The sequence below is a fragment of the Eschrichtius robustus genome, chromosome 1 (assembly GCF_028021215.1).
Source record: "Eschrichtius robustus isolate mEscRob2 chromosome 1, mEscRob2.pri, whole genome shotgun sequence".
NCBI classification, from domain to species: domain Eukaryota; kingdom Metazoa; phylum Chordata; class Mammalia; order Artiodactyla; family Eschrichtiidae; genus Eschrichtius; species Eschrichtius robustus.
Window position 1 is genome coordinate 169516283 of NC_090824.1, and position 19513 is coordinate 169535795.

The following is a 19513-nucleotide window of genomic DNA, read 5'->3' on the forward strand; positions in this document are numbered from 1 at the left end:
CCCTAAATACTAACACTTGCTTCAAAACGCCCTGCGTCTGAGCACCAAGCAGTCAGGGTGATTCCAGGAGGAGAGGCCACGCCTGTCACACAGAAGCACAGGAGAACCATGCCGTCAGGACCAGCCCCAGGGCTCTGGCGGCTGCTGCCCTGGGAGTGAGCAGCCGGGGAGGCGGAAGAAACCTGTGGACGTGCAGCGCCCAGGAGGGATGGCAGGATGGACCCTCACACTGCAGCGGGGCTTTGTTTCTTGTTCTTTGACCCTGTGTGATTCATTTGGTTACACTGAAAGCAAACTCGACTTTTCTGCTGTACTATTCCAAGTATCTCTATGTCTCTATAAACACGCTGTGTGATATTAACTGTGGTTCTTCCCATGTTTCCATTCTTTCCAGGCCTAAGTCATTATCCCCCAGCTACTTTGAAATAAATGTGAGCAAAGCACTTTCCCTACCCCCCAGTCATGAGACTCCCAGGGTTGGGGGCTGGGGATGGAAAGGCACACCACCTGAGCCCTGACCTTCAGACTGTCTAACTGGGGGTTCCTGAGATGGGGCCCAATCGATCTGTTTCTCCGGCTGCTGTGACCAATCACCACAAACCTAGAGGCTGAAAACACACAAGCGAATCACCGCACCATTCTGGAGGTGTGAAGTCCAAAACGGGGCAGTGGGGCTGCCTGTCTTCCAGAGGCTGCAAGGGAGAATCCGCGCTCGGCTCGTCCAGCTTCGGGGGTCACCCGCTCCCACCTCTGCTCCCATCCTCACACCCCTCCCTCTTTCCCCTCTAAGGACCCTTGTGATGACACTGCCCCCCCAACCCTGATAATCCAGGATAAACCTCCTCGTTTCAAAATCCGTAACTTACTCGCGTCCGCAGAGCTTCTTCTGCCGTGTCAGGTAACACATTCACAGGTTCTAGGGATCAGGACAGGACACCATGGTGGCAGGGGCGTCGTTCTGCCCACACACCCAGGGATCTGAACGCTTCACAAGAACCAACAGAACACAACAGAGCGAGAAGCACCACACCGTCATTGGAACCTGTTCTCTCAGGACACTCTCTGAGCCCTCTTCACCTTAAAAGTGCAAAACTGACACCATGATGAACAAACTGATCATAATATAAGCAGAACACTCCCTGGCTATTTATTAAGGTAAAATACTGCAATATGCACCTAACCTACTTATTATAAGAATTAACTTTTAAGTGAGATATCAAATGAGAAAAAAGACATGTTTAAGAGTCAGTGTAAGATGCAAACTATTACATATAGGACGGATAAATAACAAGGTCCTACTGTATAGCACAGGGGACTATATTCAGTATCCTAGTATAAACTATAATGGAAAAGATTATATATATGTGTATATATGTGTATAACTGAGTCACTTTGCTGTACAGCAGAAAATATACTTCAATTATAAAAATTAAAAGAAAAAGAGTCAGTGGAGTAAAATAATAATCAATCCAAAAACCTGGGCTGTGATGTTTGTAGGGTCACTAGAAGTCCTTTCCACAACGAAATCAAGACGAGCCCCCCTGGTGAGCCCTGCACATTCCTTCTCAGGGCTTTCACACTAAGCTTTAGACAGCTGGACTCTCATACACTCAGAAAATATACTTCCATTTTCACTTTTTCATTTCTCTTAAGCTTTTTTACCAAAAGGAAAAAAGGGAAATTTCTGAACTGTTAAACATGTTATTAGGAAACAGAATTTTAAATAGCCAGGTTCTCAGTCCATGCCCATATTCCAAATGTGTCATTATTTATTATAAACAGCACACAGAATTGACAGATTTTATAACGTGGGAGTTTCCTGGGCTGCCATTCACCAGCTGATATAAAAGTTAGTATAATGAAAATGTCAAGAAACAGCATCACATTTAGAAATCATGAAACACAAAAATGGAGCTGTCAGTCATCCTGAACGCTTGCCAAATAAAAAGTTTTAAAGAGAGTCATGGGTCATCAGAACCACATGCCACAACTTCCACTGCACAGATATGTACCAGGATTATGGAAAGAATCTAAGATTTGTCAGGTGGCTGGTCACACCAGCTCACACCAAATTTGCTCTCAACGGGCACGCCCGGATCTATTTTCACATTAACTGCCAAAACAATCGTCTCCTCTCCCCTGTGCTTGCTCTGTTAAGGTTTACTTTTTGGATCTGGGTTCCTATGTTAAATCTGGGATTTTATATTTGCATGTAGACTCTATATCACATTTAACCCATTAAAAATGTCACCTTCATTGGCTTCAGCCCTTCTTCCCCTCTGTCCTGATTCTGACAAGAACTGGTGGGAGGGACAAAGCAGTTTGTGGTTGAAACTGACAGACACAATGATCTGAAACTGTATTTCCTGAGAAGTAAGCAAGGAATCAGCTACAGAATGCCAACAGGACTCAGCGATACCCAAGCCCAGCCCAGATGAGGGCACCTCCATGACCGGGGCTGAGGGGTGAGGGAAGGAGACCCAATGAAAAGAGTCAGAATGAGGGGGTCACGGAAATCAGCTGGGCTGCATGAGGCGCTCCTGCCTGACATAAGGCCAAAACACCCACCTGCACAGACTCTCAAGTCCTACTTAGCCCATACTTCCTCTGGTTCATGGGCCGCAACCACCACAGACACACTGTCTCTGAGGAGAAATGGATTCCGAGGGAAAAGGCTGGGAAAGGAAGAGGTGGGAAAGTGCTGACCACTCCAACGGGGCCCCAAGCTGGCTCAGGAGTTGGCGAGGAAGCCAGAGATTCACAGGGATGGATGTGGCTCCCCAGGCCAAGGACGGGGCAGACGAAGGTCAGGGCCAGCAACATGGTCCCTCAGGTCCCTAGATCCAAGTGATGGTGAGGCCAACCAACTAGACCTCCAGATGACCTCGACAACACAGGACAGAGAGAGAAGCAGAGGGTGAGTTAGAGATCCTTACTCCATCTCCCCATTGACAGAAGGCTCCATCCACCATGCACATCTCCGTTCATATGTCACCTGCTCAGGGAGAGGCCTTCGCTGAGCCCCAGTCCAAAGCAGAGCCCTGGCCCTTATCTACTGCACTGCAGTTTTATCTCCTTCTCAACACCTGTCACCATATGAAATGGTTTGCTTATTTATCACCTGTCTCCCTGCTCCAGAATGTAAGCCCACCAGGCAAAGACCTGGTCTGTCTTGTCCAACACTGCATCTCCAGCTCCCAGCACAGGGCCTGGCTCACAGAGCAGGCACTCAGATCATTGTGGATGCATGGATAGATGGATGGATGGATGGATGGAAGGGTGGATGGGTGGGTAGATGGATGGATGGATGGATGGATGAAAGGGTGGATGGGTGGGTGGATGGATGGATGAGTGGGTGGATGGAAGGGTGAATGCGTGGGTAGATGGATGGAAGGGTGGATGGATGGATGGATGGGTGGATGGGTAGATGGATGGATGGATGGATGGATGAAAGGGTGGAGGGGTGGGTAGATGGATGGAAGGGTGATGGATGGATGGATGGGTGTGTGGGTAGATGTATGGGTGGATGGGTGGGTGGATGAGGGAGTGAGGGAGGAAGAAAGGATCACTCTGCACAACCAGGCCTGATCTGACCAGGCTTTAATGATCCTGGAGGTCACCGCCTCCTGCAAAATAGCCAAGGACCCACTCTGAGTCTTGGGAGACGAAACGGACAGTATCTGATGACTCTGTGCTAGAGGCCGCCAGGGCTGCCCTGTTCCTGGTCTTACGGGCACTGCTCCTAGGAGCTCCCACCCTCCCCAAGTCCTTCCAGTAACTCCCTTTTTGCTTGAATCAAGCAGAGTTGGCTTCTTCTGCCCCCGAATATGCGCCGTTCCAGAAGCGCAAATTACAGCTGAGAGTTATGGGTGCTTATGATGTGCCCAAACTGTGCTTGTTTAATCTCCACAGGGATCCGAGGGGGGAGGGACCGTTATGATCTCAGGAGAAAAACACAGAGGTCTGAGTGGCCAGGAGACTTACACTATGGCCACATGGCTGGTAGCAGGGGAGCCAGCATGTGAACCCAGGCCATCGGCTCCAGCATCCATGTTCTGGACAAGCACACAACTCTCCCTCCTGCTCAGCCACTCTGGCCCCTGCCGGCATGGCTTTATTGTGATGAAGCAGTCTTTCATAAGTAAACAATTCCACATAGCTCATCTTTTTAATGAATCTAAATGTTTACAAATCAGGTCTACTTGTGGGGGCACCTATGGGTCATCCTGAATCTTTTACAACTGCTGGATGCAGCCTGGAATCATTCTCCTAACAACGTATTTCCATAACTCGCCCCAGAAAGATTGTACAGGCACACCTTTAACAAAAATGTAACCCGCAAAGTAAAAGTTACTCTGTGGAACCCTTCCCCAAAATTTATATAATCTATACATAACCATTTCTGTTAAAATTATTTTTAGACCTAAGCAACAGGAAACTCATCAGTTGGATTATAATTTTATAATCCCTGGCATCTCCAGGAGCAGTGTATATGGAGCACAGCCTGAGGAAAATCAGTAAATAAATTAAAAAGCAAAATAAATCGTATAAGTTTATTTTCACAGGAAAAAAAAATTATATTGCAATTTTTATAAGGGCAAGGAGTGGGAGGTGGAAGCAGAGATCAATCCATTTTCCTCTCACTCCAGGTCTAAGAATCCTCATTTTCTATTCTTCAAATTAATGAAGTGAACACAGACCAGTCTGATTAGGAGGTCTGAAATAATGGGAGTACCGACGCATTTGCATTTTCTTTCAATGTGAACAGGCTATTCTGATAGTTAGAAAAACCATGACAAATTGCAGGAGACTTCATCCTTTGTTGCTCGGAAATGGCTCTCTGGCCGTAATATACCGTATCATTGCCAAATCCACCTAGCTTCAAGTGAGAAGCAGAGTGGATGGTGTTAAATATGAAATCAGTGCCATGTTTTCTCAATGTGTCAACCCTAATTCTAAATTAAAGACTTCTGTCAACTCGAAATAACTCCCGTACATTCATTGCTGTTCATAACCGACATGGGAATTTTTTGCAATAAGAATAAAACCCACCTCCAGCCCTGAGCCCTGGCCCTCCCCTTGCACTTGACCAGCCACCCCATTCCTCCGTCTGTCCCTCAAGCACAACAACTGTGCCACGGCTCTCGCGTGGGTTTCCGTTTTGTATTTCAGTTGCTCACCGGTCCTGCCTGGGATGCTCTGCCCCCAGGTCTCCTCTCCCCCAACGCCTCTTCACCACCCCGGTCTCTTCTTAAACCTCACTTCCCCCAGGAGGTTCTCCCGAAAAACTGCTCTAGTGTCATCGTCCTCGTCTGTACTTCCTTACACCTGGGGGAGGGGTCTCTGCCTGACCCTCTCCCCCTCAACCGTAAACTCCACTAGAGCCAGGAACCCTAGTCCCCGGCACACACAGCAGGCCTCGGGGACAGCTGCTGACCAAGGCTGCAGGAATCACCACAGCAAGGCCCCGTGCAAATGGGCTGGAAAGAGCACAGGGGGCCTGCTCCATCCCGGCCTCGCCCTCCCCGTCTCCTGCACTCCCAGCTGCCAGCCGCAGCACCCGCAGGCCCTTGATCCACACTGCTGGGAGGAGCCCCCAGGCATCCCTGCGGGCCTGGACTCAGGCCGCTCCACGGCTGGTCCAGCACTGACCTCCCGCCTCCTGCCTCCCACCCCGCACCCCGGCTATAAACCAGGCTCAGTCACGCCCCCAGCTCCCCAGGCCAGGCCCCCTGGGTGGTGGCACCTCGAGCCCTCCAACTGTTGGAACCCCCCGGCCCCACCACTGGTGGCTGTGGCTGTGTCCTCCCCAACATCATCCTGGTGGGTTTCTCCCTCCCCCTGAGAACTGGGCCTTTGGGTGCATTTGCACAGCAGTGAGTGACCAGAATCTAATCATGAAATTAATTCCTGCCTCGGAAGGATCACAGCTGCCCCTTTCCCTTTTGATGTTCATTTCTTCTTTGAACTAATGATCAAAGATCTCCTTTGCCCTCAGAAGTCCTAAATGCCAGTGATCATGTACCCATGTTTCTCTCTTCAGGCTGCTCATGTTCATTCACATATCCACAGAGGCCAATTTATTTAATGGTATAAATCTTCCTTCCTGTTGCATAGTTAAAAACGCATTCTTCCAATCAAGAGGAAATAATTCCCAGAAGGTTCCTTTTCTGACAATGTGCCTCCTGATAACTCGAGAGAGGGTTCCCCCATCACATGTTGGAAGGTGGACCCCACAGCCCAATCCCAGGAGGAGAAGCCTCCCGCAGTTTTCCTTCTTTTCCTTCTCTTCCACTGCTTGTCCCCCAGGGGGAGACCCCCGTGACATCCAAGGAAGTCTTCCACTGGAAAATCTGGGGACCCCTACAATGAAGGAGGTACCAGTCCTTTCTGGCCCTGAGGCCTGTACATCCTCCTTCCCTAAACAGAACCCCCTTAACTTTTCATAAAGAATCAAAAAAGGTGATCCATTTACCTAACGACTCAGAGCCACCAGTCCTGTCACTGAAGCCCCACACCTGGCCGTATCTGTCATCGTAAGACTTATTACTACCAGGCATTATACTGCAGATTGCTTTGCTGGTCGGTTTACTCTCTGCCTGTCTTAGAGAATGCGAGCAGCGGCCCCTGGAAAGAGATGCCTAGAGGACCTGCTGAAGGAACTGATGAACACGTGGCTGCCATGGCTCCGCGAGCACAGCACTTCTCGTGTCTTGGTTTTAGGGATTCAAGAATCCCCTGCCGTCTTTCATGTCCATGGGCTTCCGTGACTGCAGAACCCAGCAACCCATGGGCAAATGTCCATGTACTTCATTGTTTCTGCTTCAAAAGAGACTGGTGACCTGGGACGGGCCTGGTATTATCATGAAAGCTTTTAGAAAGACCCGTTTCCCCGACGCAGAGGTCTCCATGGTCAATCGTTCCCTGGTTCTTCCCAAACACAGCTCACATGAGACACTGTTTAATCACTGGGCATTTGTGTGATGAGAACCACATTCTGGCCTTTTATCCACATGCCCCCACCTGTTCAGCGCCCCATGGGAACCCACAGCTGTGCCACGGACCACAAATCAGGTTCAACGTCCCTGAGAGGACCTCAGGCTGTCAGTTACAGGCACCCAGATGCACACAGACGCATCCACACGCTGCGAGCAAACAGCTAAGAAGACAAGAGTCCTGCTTCAGTGGGCTCGACCTGAAGCATCAGTGACCGAATTACTTCCGTAGCATTGCAAAGCCTCAAGTGGGACGAACCGTGTCTCACACCACAAAAAAGCCTTGTGTTGAAGATGAACTTTTCACAGTGGGATTCTGGTATAAGATTAACAGGACAGCACGGCAGACATGGGCCAGCTGTCACGAGACTCCAAGACTGGGTTTCTCAAAGTGGGAGTTCATGGCGTCCAGGGCATCTCAGATGTGACCAAGGTTGAGAAACTACTCTCAACTCGGGGACACTTTTGTTTCCTGCCGCCACACTTTAGGTGTGGCCTGCGGCGTCAAGGGGACTGGACGGCTGGTTTTACTCTTCCCTACTTTCTCCCTATTTGCTCCTCCCTGCTTGACAAACCTGTGTTTCCTCATTTCAGCGACTTCCCCGCATTTTCCTTTTGAGTGGAGATGGCCTTTGACATTTGCAGGGATTATTTTACTTATTTGTTTAACGTATCCTGACCAGCAAGCCCACTCCTGAGTATGTACCCTAGAGAAATGGACAGGTGTTCACAGAAAAACTTGTACACTAACGTTTATAGCAACTCTATTCCTGATTGTCAAAAAAAAAAAAAAAGAAGACTGGAAACAACCCAAATGCCTTTCCATGGATGAATGGACAAACAGGTACATTCATACAATGGGATACTACTCAGTAAACAAAGAAATGAACTATTTATACAGTAACAATCTGGATAAATCTCCAAGGCTCTATGCTGAGCAAATGAATCCAATCTCAAAAGCTTACAAGCTGTATGAGTCCATTTACATGACTGTCTGTGAAAGACAAAACTACAGGGATAAAGAGCAGATCAGTGGTTGCCAGCACCTACGGGTTGGGGGAGGTTCATCTATACAGGACAAGCACGAGGGTGTTTTCTGGGGTGATGGAACGATTCTGTATTCCAGCACATGTAAGATATGCTTGTGTCAAAATTCAGAGAACTGTAAGCCCCATGTGTTAAAATTCATTGAACTATACAGTCAATTTTACTGTATAGTAATTTAAGAATTAAAACTATTTTAAAAATCAAAGATACTTCTTCACAGAAAAAAAAAGATCACTGAACACAATCTTTTAAAAATAGCCTATGGAATCTAATTAAGCCAGAAGCCATAATCCACTAGTGTTGTATCTTCAAGCCAGCATAACCGTGAACTCAGAGATCTGTAGCCCGTCTGCTCACCCGAAAGTTCCAGGGTGGGAGTGAACTTGCCAATTCCAAGTCCTCAAAGAGAGAAAAATAATGCAAATTTCAAGGGAGGACTCCCCAGCTCCTCAAAAACCCACAGACGCAGCCAGACCCAGATTTGGGTACATCAACTTGGCACTCCCAGGAAAAAGCAAATGGGGACCACGTTGTCCCAAGGTAGTGCATCCTGGATGGTGCTTGGGGCAAGTTTCCAGTACTGCTTGTTTAACTTTTATGTTTGTCAATATCATCGTTTTCTTTCTTTCTTTCTTTTTTTTTTTGGATGATAAAAATTACTCAAGCCTTCAAAGCATCTTTATAGGATAGTTTTAGAAATTGTCCTTCGGTTCTGATCAAGCTGCCTTACAGGAGGAGAGGAAGATCAGACATAAAAATAAGGCGCTCACTCAGCTTCTTTCAAGATAATGTGATTTTAAAAATATATATATGTGTTATTAAACACTTTGTTATTGATGAGGCAACCAATGTAGTAGACAGGACAATGGTGACAAAGCTAGATCCAGGCCCTGGGCTAAGAACACTCAGGTCCATGGAACCGGTCCAGCTGGTCATCTCACTCAGAGTGAGAACATGTGAATTTCCCACCATTCCGTGGGGCAGGAGTTCAGATGCTGCAGGTCTCGCCAACTGTCATTTTCTGTTCATGCACAGGAATCACACTGTAAAACACCTGACCTTCACGTGGAGAAGAAGCACGTCCCTGTTTGATTCACGTGTCACATACTCAAATCATCTTTTCTATGTCAGCAGTATTCCACGGGTCTTGTCTACATGCATCTGTATAGGCAGAGAACCACTGCGGTCATCGCAAGGAAATGTGGGCACATAGCCTCCAGGGGACAAGGACTTGGGGTCAGCAGCTTTTAAACTTTAAGAAAATTTTATTCCCCAGAGAAATTCCTATGCAGAATCCATTATTTAAAACAGGTGTTTCGTTAGCAGAGATTTATTTTATAAGTTCAAATTTTAAATATGTATTATAGATTCAATCAAGAGAACACTGAGATTGGAAAATGGGATTATACAGGACAGCCAAAGTCACACCAGCCCAGGAAGATAATTGACTTCTAAGTTTAATTTTGGTTGCCCAGTATAGAGAAAATTTTGAAAACAGATCGGTTTTACTTGACAATTTTAGGATACTCTTAAATTAAATGAATCCAGAAGTTAGAGTCAAAATACAAGGAAACAACGATTTCAATGCTGAATTGTTAAAATGAACCAGTGCATGGCTTATCCACTAGTTTAAGTAATAATTACTTGGTAGAAAATATTTTTCAAACATATTTGTAACATTATGAGCTGGATTTCCCATAATGTTATATTTTAAAACATATTACTTCAGTACATACCGAATCTTTAGACAAAATTTCAGTCAAATTTACCTTGTTTTCCCTGCTGACTGTAAATCTTTCCAAGGACTCAGAAGGCTGGAAGGGAGTAAACTGACTGGATCTGGGGGCCAGGCATATAAAAAATGTCACTAAAACCTTGTTTTAATCTTGAGTTGTCTTTCATATTCTGCTTCATTAACTGTCCCAAACTGAAGCCCAGGAAGATATCCCTGGCTTGTCCTGCAAGTTCTCAGCATCTCCAGTCCGTGCGAGAGGCCAGTGGGAAATCAGCTCATTGAAAGAAACTGGGGGCTCTTTCCAGTCCACGATGAGTTCTCAAAGCCTGACATCTGTGGGGGACTGTCAAACTTTCTTTCCTGAGCACGTGAGCCAAAGGCCCAGATTTAAGAAAGAAACCATAATTGCAGTGTTTTTGCAACTCACTGTAAAATATAACAATTAAATAAGTAAATGTTAAAATTACTAAAATAAACTGATTATTTGGATTCTAAGAGGAGATGAGTAACCAGTTCTAAACACAAAAATAAATAAATGTTGAAGGATGTCCTACAAACACAGTCTTCTGTATCAGGTGGCCTGTTTTAAGAGTAAGTGAGCACTTTACATAACATTCCAGCTCTAATTTCTTTTATTATTCAAAATTCTGGAGCTAGATTTAGAGTTTGGATAATTAATAAGATCACCCCTTCCTCTTGCTCCTGATTATCACTCATCAGGGTCCTGTTTGCACTTCTCTTGCCGACTGTAATCATTTATTTGAACCAGTGGCTCATCAGCTCTTCATTAGTGCCTGTAGGTTAGATAAAATGTGCTTGGATTTCCAAAATAAATGCAAATCACATTGGTGTTGGCAGCAAAGAGGTGAATTCCCAGAATATTTTCAAATAAGACAGTTCCCCCCAAGACCGTGGCTCTTGAGTGAGAAAAGTGGTGTCCTCCTGAGTGACCAAGAACTCACCCCCCCATCCAGCCCTGAACATCTACCCTTAAAAAACACTCCCATGGCCACAACCACTGGGCGTCATCTTAGCCCCGGCCTCAGCATACAGGAACATGTCAGTTACTTAAGTAGGAACAAGGAGTGAAAGTCAACAAGAATTCAATACAAAATTTAAAAGCCAGAGTCCCCTAGCTAGCAAGTCAAAACTACAGCTGCCAAGGCCCCGTCCTGGAGAGTCAAACTCAGAAGCTCTAAGAGCAGAGCTGGACACTGGGATCAGTACAGCCTTGAACACAGCAGACCTGGATCCAAACCCTGATCTGGCCTTGAGCAGCTGTGTAGACTTACACATCACAAGCTGAACTTGGTGTTTTCATCTTTGAAAAGGGAGATGACAGGACTTCCCTGGTGGTGCAGTGGTTAAGAATCCACCTGCCAATGCAGGGGACATGGATTTGATCCCTGGTCCGGGAAGATCCCACACGCTGCGGAGCAACTTAGCCCATGAGCCACAACTACTGAGCCTGCGCTCTAGAGCCCGCGAGCCACGACTACTGAGCCCACGTGCCGCAACTACTGAGCCCACACGCTCTAGGGCCCACGTGCTGCAACTACTGAGCCCGTGTGCTGCAGCTACTGAAGCCTGTGCTCCTAGAGCCCGTGCTCCGCAACAAGAGAAGCCACCACAATGAGAAGCCCGTGCACCACAACGAAGAGTAGCCCCCCTCGCTGCACTAGAGAAAGCCTGCGTGCAGCAACAAAGACCCAACGCAGCCAAAAAATAAATAAATAAGTAAATAAAGGGAAATGACAGCCCACAGCCCCATGGGCAGCAGTGAGATTACAGACGTAATGAAGGGGAGAGCCTCACACAGTCCCACCCCTATGACGGCCCCCCTTATAAAGATCACAGAGGCAACCCACCTGCAGGGGAAAACGGACTTGGAAGATTCAAATGCATTTCATGAGATAGAGGAACAGGCCGAACAGCATATATAGATACAATAAGAGTATATAAAAAGGAAAGTGAGGGAATTAGATAAGATTCAGGCGGTGGGTTAACCTGAGTGGGGAGAAGCAGGGGGTTAAATGGGTCCTATTGTGAAGGACCCATTTTGATTGCAGTGGTGGGTTTTATAAGTACTTATGTTTCTAAAAATAATAACGAATTTAATAAGGTTGGCCATGCATGCAATGGTGAGAGAGTGTGTATGAATAAAAGGATTAGGGTTGGACCTGTTGCGTATGCTTGAAGTCCACTTTATTTTTAAAATATATCAAAAAGAGCAATGTAAACATACGATTTACATTCATGCAGGCAACAAGCAAAGGAACTAAAACCTGACCCTGAGAACCAGAAGTAGGACTGGGGCTGCAAGAAGAAGGCGAGAAACGTTGACTTTCCATTTTATGCTCTTCAGTATTCAGGATGCCACCGTACTGCTTTTAAATCATAATAAATACATCTAATCCCTTACATGTGGAAGACTCTAAGGGCTGTGTGTGGCGTGGCTATGCCCTTGGTGGCAGAGTCCTTGGACCAGTCAGTGCCCAGAGGAGGATGCGATTTCCCCAGGCTTCACGCACCGCTGCTCTAACACCGCAAAACCCAAGGAGCACAGATGAAGGCCAACTGGTGATAAGAATTAAAAACAGAAATAAAATTCACGAATGTTGATCTGGCACTTAGGTCTGTCTTGAGCCACAAGAACCTTAGTGCACATATCCTTTCAAATTTCCAGGTATTACAACACGTCCTGACTGAGTGAGATGTCAACTGGAAGTAGCTACCCTGCCCCATGAGAGGGTCAACGGGAGTTGGTGCAAAATGACCAAAGTGAGCTCTGCCACCTAATTCTACCTGAGGCCTCAGTTACCATCTGCCCTGCCTTCCCCACGGGACATTACGAACGGGGTCAAAGGAGACAAAGATGCTGACAGCCATGTGGATAGCAGAGCAGCACAGGCTGGGGGCTGGAGGTCTGAGATCACGGGGTCAGCGGGCTGGTGTCTCCTGAGGCCTCTCCCCTTGCCTTGCAGACGGCTGTCCTCTCCGTGTCCTCAGATGGTCTCCCTCTGTATGTGTGTCCTAATCTCTTCTTCTCTTAAGGACACCAGTCAGATTAGATTAAGGCTGACTCTAATGATCTCGTTTTTCCTTAATTATCTCTTTAAAGACCCTATCTGGAAATTCAGTCCTGTTCTGAATGTATGGGATGTTATGCTTTCAACATATGAATTTTACAGGGATACAGTTCAGCCCATAACACTGTATAAATGCTGTATGACTGTGATTTTTATGATTTCCTGTGTGATAACTATACCAGCAGGTTGAGACACATATACGTTTGTGTGTGTGTATCTATGTCTGCACACACACATAAAACATTCTCTTCCTACCTCCCCACAGAAATTAATTTCTAAGGTCCTGTTTCATGCCACATAATACTGACCTTGAACTCAACAGATTTCCAAGGAATTTTTACCTTGCAGACAGTTTGGTTTTGTGGCTATAACACCCTTTAAAAGCCATTGTTCTCATTTCTGTTGGTGTGTCTAATTCCCTGAGAAGGTATCATAACACTATGGGATTATTTTATGCCCCAATTTTTTTATTGTGGTAAAATTTACACACAGTGAAATTCACAGACCACAAGAATACAATTATGTATAAGGTTTGACAAATACATACACCCTGTAACTAACATCCCAATCAAGATAGGAGAATTTCCGCCACCCCAGGAAGTTCTCCTGTGCCCTTCCCAGTTTTACCCTCATAGGCAACCACTGTTGCTGGGATTTCTACCACCATTGATGAGCTTTGCCTGTTTTTGAACTTCCTTCAATGAAATCATAAAACACTCTAGTTCTTAAAAACTGATTTCTGAACACATCTTACCCCACCGCATTAATTAATTGTTATAGCTGTGACGTAATTTCCTTTTCTTGTTTTAACACCTGGTGCAGCTAACATGCATGTCACTTTGCACAGAGTACTTACTATATGTACTGAAAACACTTTTAGTCTGCCTACAACAGAATAATATTATGCATTAATCATAAAATTTTCTGAAGTAACCTCAAGTTAACGTTTCATCTATATAATCATACCACCACTTTTGAACATTAACATGTTGAAAAAGATCACCCCCAAGTTTCCAAGTCTGACTGGAGAAAACTACAAAACTGGGACGACCGGTGTCACCATAAATATTTCCAAAAAAAGAACTCAGCTGCCATTTTTCACATCCCTGTTCCCCAGCCACACCAAGTCACCCAGGCCTGTCACTATGGGGCAGGCCGGCCCTGGACACAAGGGCTCTCCCTGCCTGTTCCCCTCCACCATCCTCAGAGCCCCCCATCACTGCTCCCCACCCCCCGTCTTCCTGAATCCCACACCCCTCTCCTCCAGGGTCTGCTCCATCCCTTCCCATGTCCCTCAGCCTCTCTGCTGTGTCCTTCCACCCATCAGCACACAGACCGTCTCCCCATCCTAAAAACTAACCTTCCCCTGGTTCCTCAAATAATTAAACACAGGAGTACCATATGACCCAGCAACTCCACTCCTAGGTATATACCCAAGGGCAGTGGGAGCAGGGTCTTGAAAAGGTATTTGTCCACCCATGTCCCTTGCAGCATTATCCATAATAGCTAAACTGTGGATGCATCCCAAGTGTCCATCGACGGATAAATGGATAAACAAAATGTGGTCTATCCGTACAACAGAATATTATTCAGCCTTAAAAAGGAAGGGAACACTGACACCTGCTACAGCATGGATGAATCTTAAGGACATTATCCCGAGTGAAATAAGCAAGACACAAAAGGACAAACATTAAATGAGTCCACTTATATGAGGTCCCTAGAACAGCCAAATTCAAAGAGACAGAAAGTAAAACGGTAGTTGCCGGGGGCTGGGGGGAGGGGAGAATGGAGAGTTAGTGTTTAACAGGTGCACAGTGTCTGTTTGGGACAATGAAAAGAGTTCTGTGTGTGCATGCTGGTGGCCCACACTAAGTGACTCATAACCCAACTGCCCAAGCCAATGGACCATTCTCAGAAATCAGTAGAATTTGATGCTGTTTAGCAAGTTCCACGCTGCAAACCCACTGCTGCCTTGGCTCTTCCCCGCGATCCCTGAGGGACAGTTGTGTGTGGGTGTGTGGGTGTGAACACACTTTATAAATAAGGCTGGGCACGCATTTATGAATACACACGTGTGTATCCCATGCTCACACAGCTCTGTTTGTGGGCCATTTGCTCCCACTGCCAGGCACCGTGCCGGTCAGTGTTCACAAGAGACCATCTCATCGAATTCCCCAAATCATCCTATGTTGCTTCCTGACTCTCTGCCACCATCTCCAGTGATTCTTCCTTGCTTTCTTTCCTGGCAGTGTCACATGGTGGTCCCTCGGGGTTCTGTCCCTCGCTATCTTCCCAGGAGAGCAGGGGAGCTCAGGCACCCTCTTGGCCCCCTGCTCTTTCTGTGGCAATGGCTCCGAGTCTTCCTCTCCAGCCTGGGCCTCTGCTGAGCTCCAGACACTCCCACCGTGTGCTCATCCCACTTACACATGGATCCCCCCTAGACTCTCAAACTTGACACAGACAACACCAACACCATTCCCTCTCCAACATCTGTGTTTCTCGTTCTAGAAACCTCTCTTGTCTCACAGTTGTTCATCTGACTCAAAATCTCACTGGTTTATAGGAATAACAGTCCATTTCCCACCTCCCGATCAGTCCCCGGGGATTGCAGCGGCTCAGGTTCACGCTGTCCTCCCTCCAGGACGAGGCTGGGGGAGTGGCCACTCCCGCCACGTGGTTCATCACTAAACGAGGACAAGAGAGGGTGAGCCAGGCGCTGGCTCCTGGGGCTCCCGCTCAGAAATGATGGAGCCATATCCTCGGGGACCAGCCACCCTTACCCCTCTGGGAAGAGCCCTGGCTCCCTCAGGCACGAGATGCTCTGCATTTGGTCCACAGTGAAGCCTCCAGCACATCTATGGGAAGACAGGACCAAGCCAGAAGTCCCTGGGTCAGATCATTTTTGCCTCAAATTCCATTCATTCACTTGTATTTACTGAGAACCAAGCAGCAGTGTTCAAGGGGCCAGGGACACACCAAGGAAAAAGACAAAGATCCCTGCCCTCAGGGAGTGCACACCTGGGCAGGAAGCGACAAAGCAATGGACGTAATAAATAAGTAAGTTATATGGTATGTCAGGAGCTACAGGGAAAGCGGGGAAAAGCAGAGTGAGGTGAGAGGGATTAGGACACCCACGGCGCGGGGGACGGGGCACACAGAGCTCAGTAGACAGGGAATCTCACACTGTATAGATTGTGGTCCATGGAAATACACTAGACTTACAAACAGCTACCAACACTGACACACGAGGTCATCAAGATACGGATTTTATCTTTTCATCTCAACCTTGACAACCTGTGATAATGGAAGCGCTCACGGCAAGAAAACACTCCCCGTCTGGGTCCTGATGGAAGAGTTTGCACCTGGTGATCACCCCATCTCCCCAGTGTAGATCCACTGTCAAGAAAGGGGCAGGATGCATTCGGAATAGGATGCATCCATGTCTCCAGGTGAACCTTATATAAATCAGATAAACCCTGTGAACGTTGGCGTGGGGAGATGACTGTCCAAACCAGGTACGTGGGGCCCCCTGAGGCATCGGGTAAAGGCCAGCAGCTGCCCCAACAAGCCCCCCACTAACCTGGGAGGCTGTGCTCTACCAGCTGTGAGAAACAGCCCCTGGAACCCGGCCCTCATTAGAATGTTTCTTCTTGAAGAAATCATATTTCATTTGTAATATCAAAGACAGGGAACTCTGGGCCACGGTCAGCAGCGGGCTCTGCTGAGAACTGGTTCTTCTTGGCAGTTTGTCCTGATTTTCAGCAAAACAGGCCCTGGTGGCCACACAGGTGTCCACTCACAGGATGGCACAGTCAGGGCAGCAGCCTGGGCCCAGGCCAGACAGAAACCATGGGTGGTGACCAACCCCCTCTCCCCAACAGCCCTTTCAAACCAGGGCAGCATCTGGGAGGAGACACACCTCGCATTCTCATCCTCTTAGGAACAGAGTGTAGACATGGGTCCTGGCAACTGGGAGGCCCCAACGCACTTCTGGGCCTAAAGCGGGCAGAGGTTCTGGTGGCCTTTACAGCTGTCACTGTTCCCACGTTTCCCTCAGGGGCGGCTGCTCACCAGCCCCCTTGTGCTACACAGGTCAGAGCGAAGGGGTCCCCAGCAGCCACTGTCGTGGGCATCCTGCAGACACTGCCGAGGCCACCAGTGCACACAGGGGAACCGAGGTTCTGACCAGCTCTCCCCCGGACCAAGACCTTCTCCCTGTGCTGGGGTCTCAAGCATGCCCACCGCATTCCCAAACACCAGAAATGCAGGGAAGAAGCTCTGCCCTGGGAATGAGTGAGTTAGGAAGAATCAAGGAGCAGGATCAAGTCGTCATCTGTTAGACCATCAAAACAGCCTCGGGGCAAGGCCGCCGCTCAGATGGGTGTTCCTCACACAACGACTGGCTGGATGACCAGGTGTGGAATGCATGACCTAACGGCAAACCCTTGAGTGAAGACGGCTAGAGAGGCAACACATCTCTGAAAAGAGGACACATGGTCCTGTACTGACCACTTGTAGGCCGAGACCTTGACTCTAGAGAAGGGAGGGACCGTAGCACCAACAAGGTTGAAGTACGGATGTGCTGGACCTCAGACAAAGACCATGGAAGACAAAGCTGTGGACCAATGCTGACCCCCCTGCCTCCATCCTCACAGAGGACCCATCTGCTGGGGAGCCAATGCGTCCAACAAGCACTGTTTTCCCAGACCACCAGACCACCTTCGCCTGGGGTGGCTGTGTGACCCCGTTCTGGCTAAAGAGATGCATGTGGAAGTCTGCTTTGAAGACTTTTTCTTCCCTGAAACAGGTGCTTTCTGTTTCCAGGTCTTGCTGCCCAGCAGACATATGATGGGGATAGGAGGTCACCCTGCTGTAACCCTGAGACCAGAAGCGTGGGGCAGAGCCCAATGCTGAAAGCAGCAAGCAGAGAGGAGGAGGAGCCTGAGTCCCCAGTGGCTCCATGAGATAGGGAGAGGGTAGAATCAGCCTTTTCTTTACGGTTCATATTGTTTCACTTCCGTCCTCATTCTCTATGGCTGTTGTGACAAATTACCGCAAAGTCAGCAGCTCAAAGCTACACAAATTTGTCATCTTACAGTTCTGTAGGTTAGAAGCCAGAAACGGGTCTCACTAGGCCGAAATCAAGGTGCCAGTAGGGCTGCGTCCTTTTTGGAGGGTCTGGGATGAATCCATTTCCCAGCCTTTTCCAGCTTCTTCCCACACTTCTTGGCTCACAGCCCCTTCCTCCATCTGCAAAGCCAGCTGTGTGGTCTCTCTGACCCCTCACCGTAGCCACATCTCTTTCCAGCTCTCCTCTTCTCTCTCCCTCTCCCACCTAGAAGGACCCTGGGCTCAGCCAGATAATGCCTGGCAACCTGTCTTCTCAAGGTCAGCTGATTAGTAACTTTAACTCCATCCACATCCCCTTTGCCGCGTAACCTAAAAGGTCCCCAGAATTAAGATGTGCACATCTGTCGGGGGTGGTGGTGGTGGTGGCTATTATTCTGCCAACCACAAATTCTTACAATAAGCATAAACTCCTTCTGTAACTGGAAACACAAGTCAAATAATTTAAAATTATTTTTTAGGTTCCACATATCAGTGGAAACATACAGTATTTGTCTTTGTCTGACTTATTTCACTTAGCACAATACCCTCCAGGTCCATCCATGTTGTTACAAATGGCAAAACTTCATTCTTTTTTACGGCTGAGTAGTAATCCATTGTAAATACACACCACATCTTCTTTATCCATCCCTCTGTCGTTGGACATTTAGGTTGCTTCCATGTCCTGGCTACTGTAAATAGTGCTGCAATGAACATTGGGGTGAATATGTCCTTTCGAATTATGGGTTTTCTCTGGATACATGCCTCGGAGTGGGACTGCTGAATCATATGGCAACTCTATTTTTAATTTTTTAAGGAACCTCCATACTGTTCTCCATAGTGGCTGCACCAATTTACATTCCCACCAACAGTGTAGGAGGGTTCCCTTTTCTCCACATCCTCGTCAACACTTGCTATTTCTTGTCTTTTTGACAATAGCCATTCTGTTAGGTGTGAGGTGATATCTCATTGTTGGGACCATGATCCAACAAATTAGAAAAGTAATCCAACTTTTGAAGCACATTGAATCAAGTAAGCCATCGAAGATTTTCGCAGAGAAAAGAAGCCGTTGTGGCTGGATGAGGCTGAAACACATCTAAGCACCTGTGCTACCCAGCAGACGTGCCTCCCCCTCACCAGACGCATGGTGCGGGGAGTTCTGAGCAGCACACAGCTTCATGATCTGCCAGGCTGAGGTCCCCTCACTACCACCCACTTCCCATCCCATCCAAAAAGTATCCAGGGGGCTTCCCTGGTGGCTCAGTGGTTAAGAATCCACCTGCCAATGCAGGCGACACGGGTTCGATCCCTCGTCCCAGAAGATCCCACATGCCGCGGAGCAACTAAGCCCGTGCGCCACAACTACTGAGCCTGCGCTCTAGAGCCCGTGAGCCACAACTACTGAAGCCCGCGTGCCTAGAGCCCGTGCTCAGCAACAAGAGAAGCCACTGCAATGAGAAGGCTGCACACCACAACGAAGAGTAGCCCCCGCTCGCCGCAACTAGAGAAAGCCCGCGCGCAGCAACGAAGACCCAACACAG

General features: G+C 47.7%; 1 protein-coding gene across 2 annotated transcripts in view; it reads right to left on the minus strand.

The window, feature by feature from the left end:
- The window catches only part of ENTREP2 (endosomal transmembrane epsin interactor 2), a 414304-nt gene that overhangs the window by 251974 nt on the left and 142817 nt on the right, over nucleotides 1–19513 (minus strand). The gene's annotated exons all lie outside the window — the stretch shown is intronic.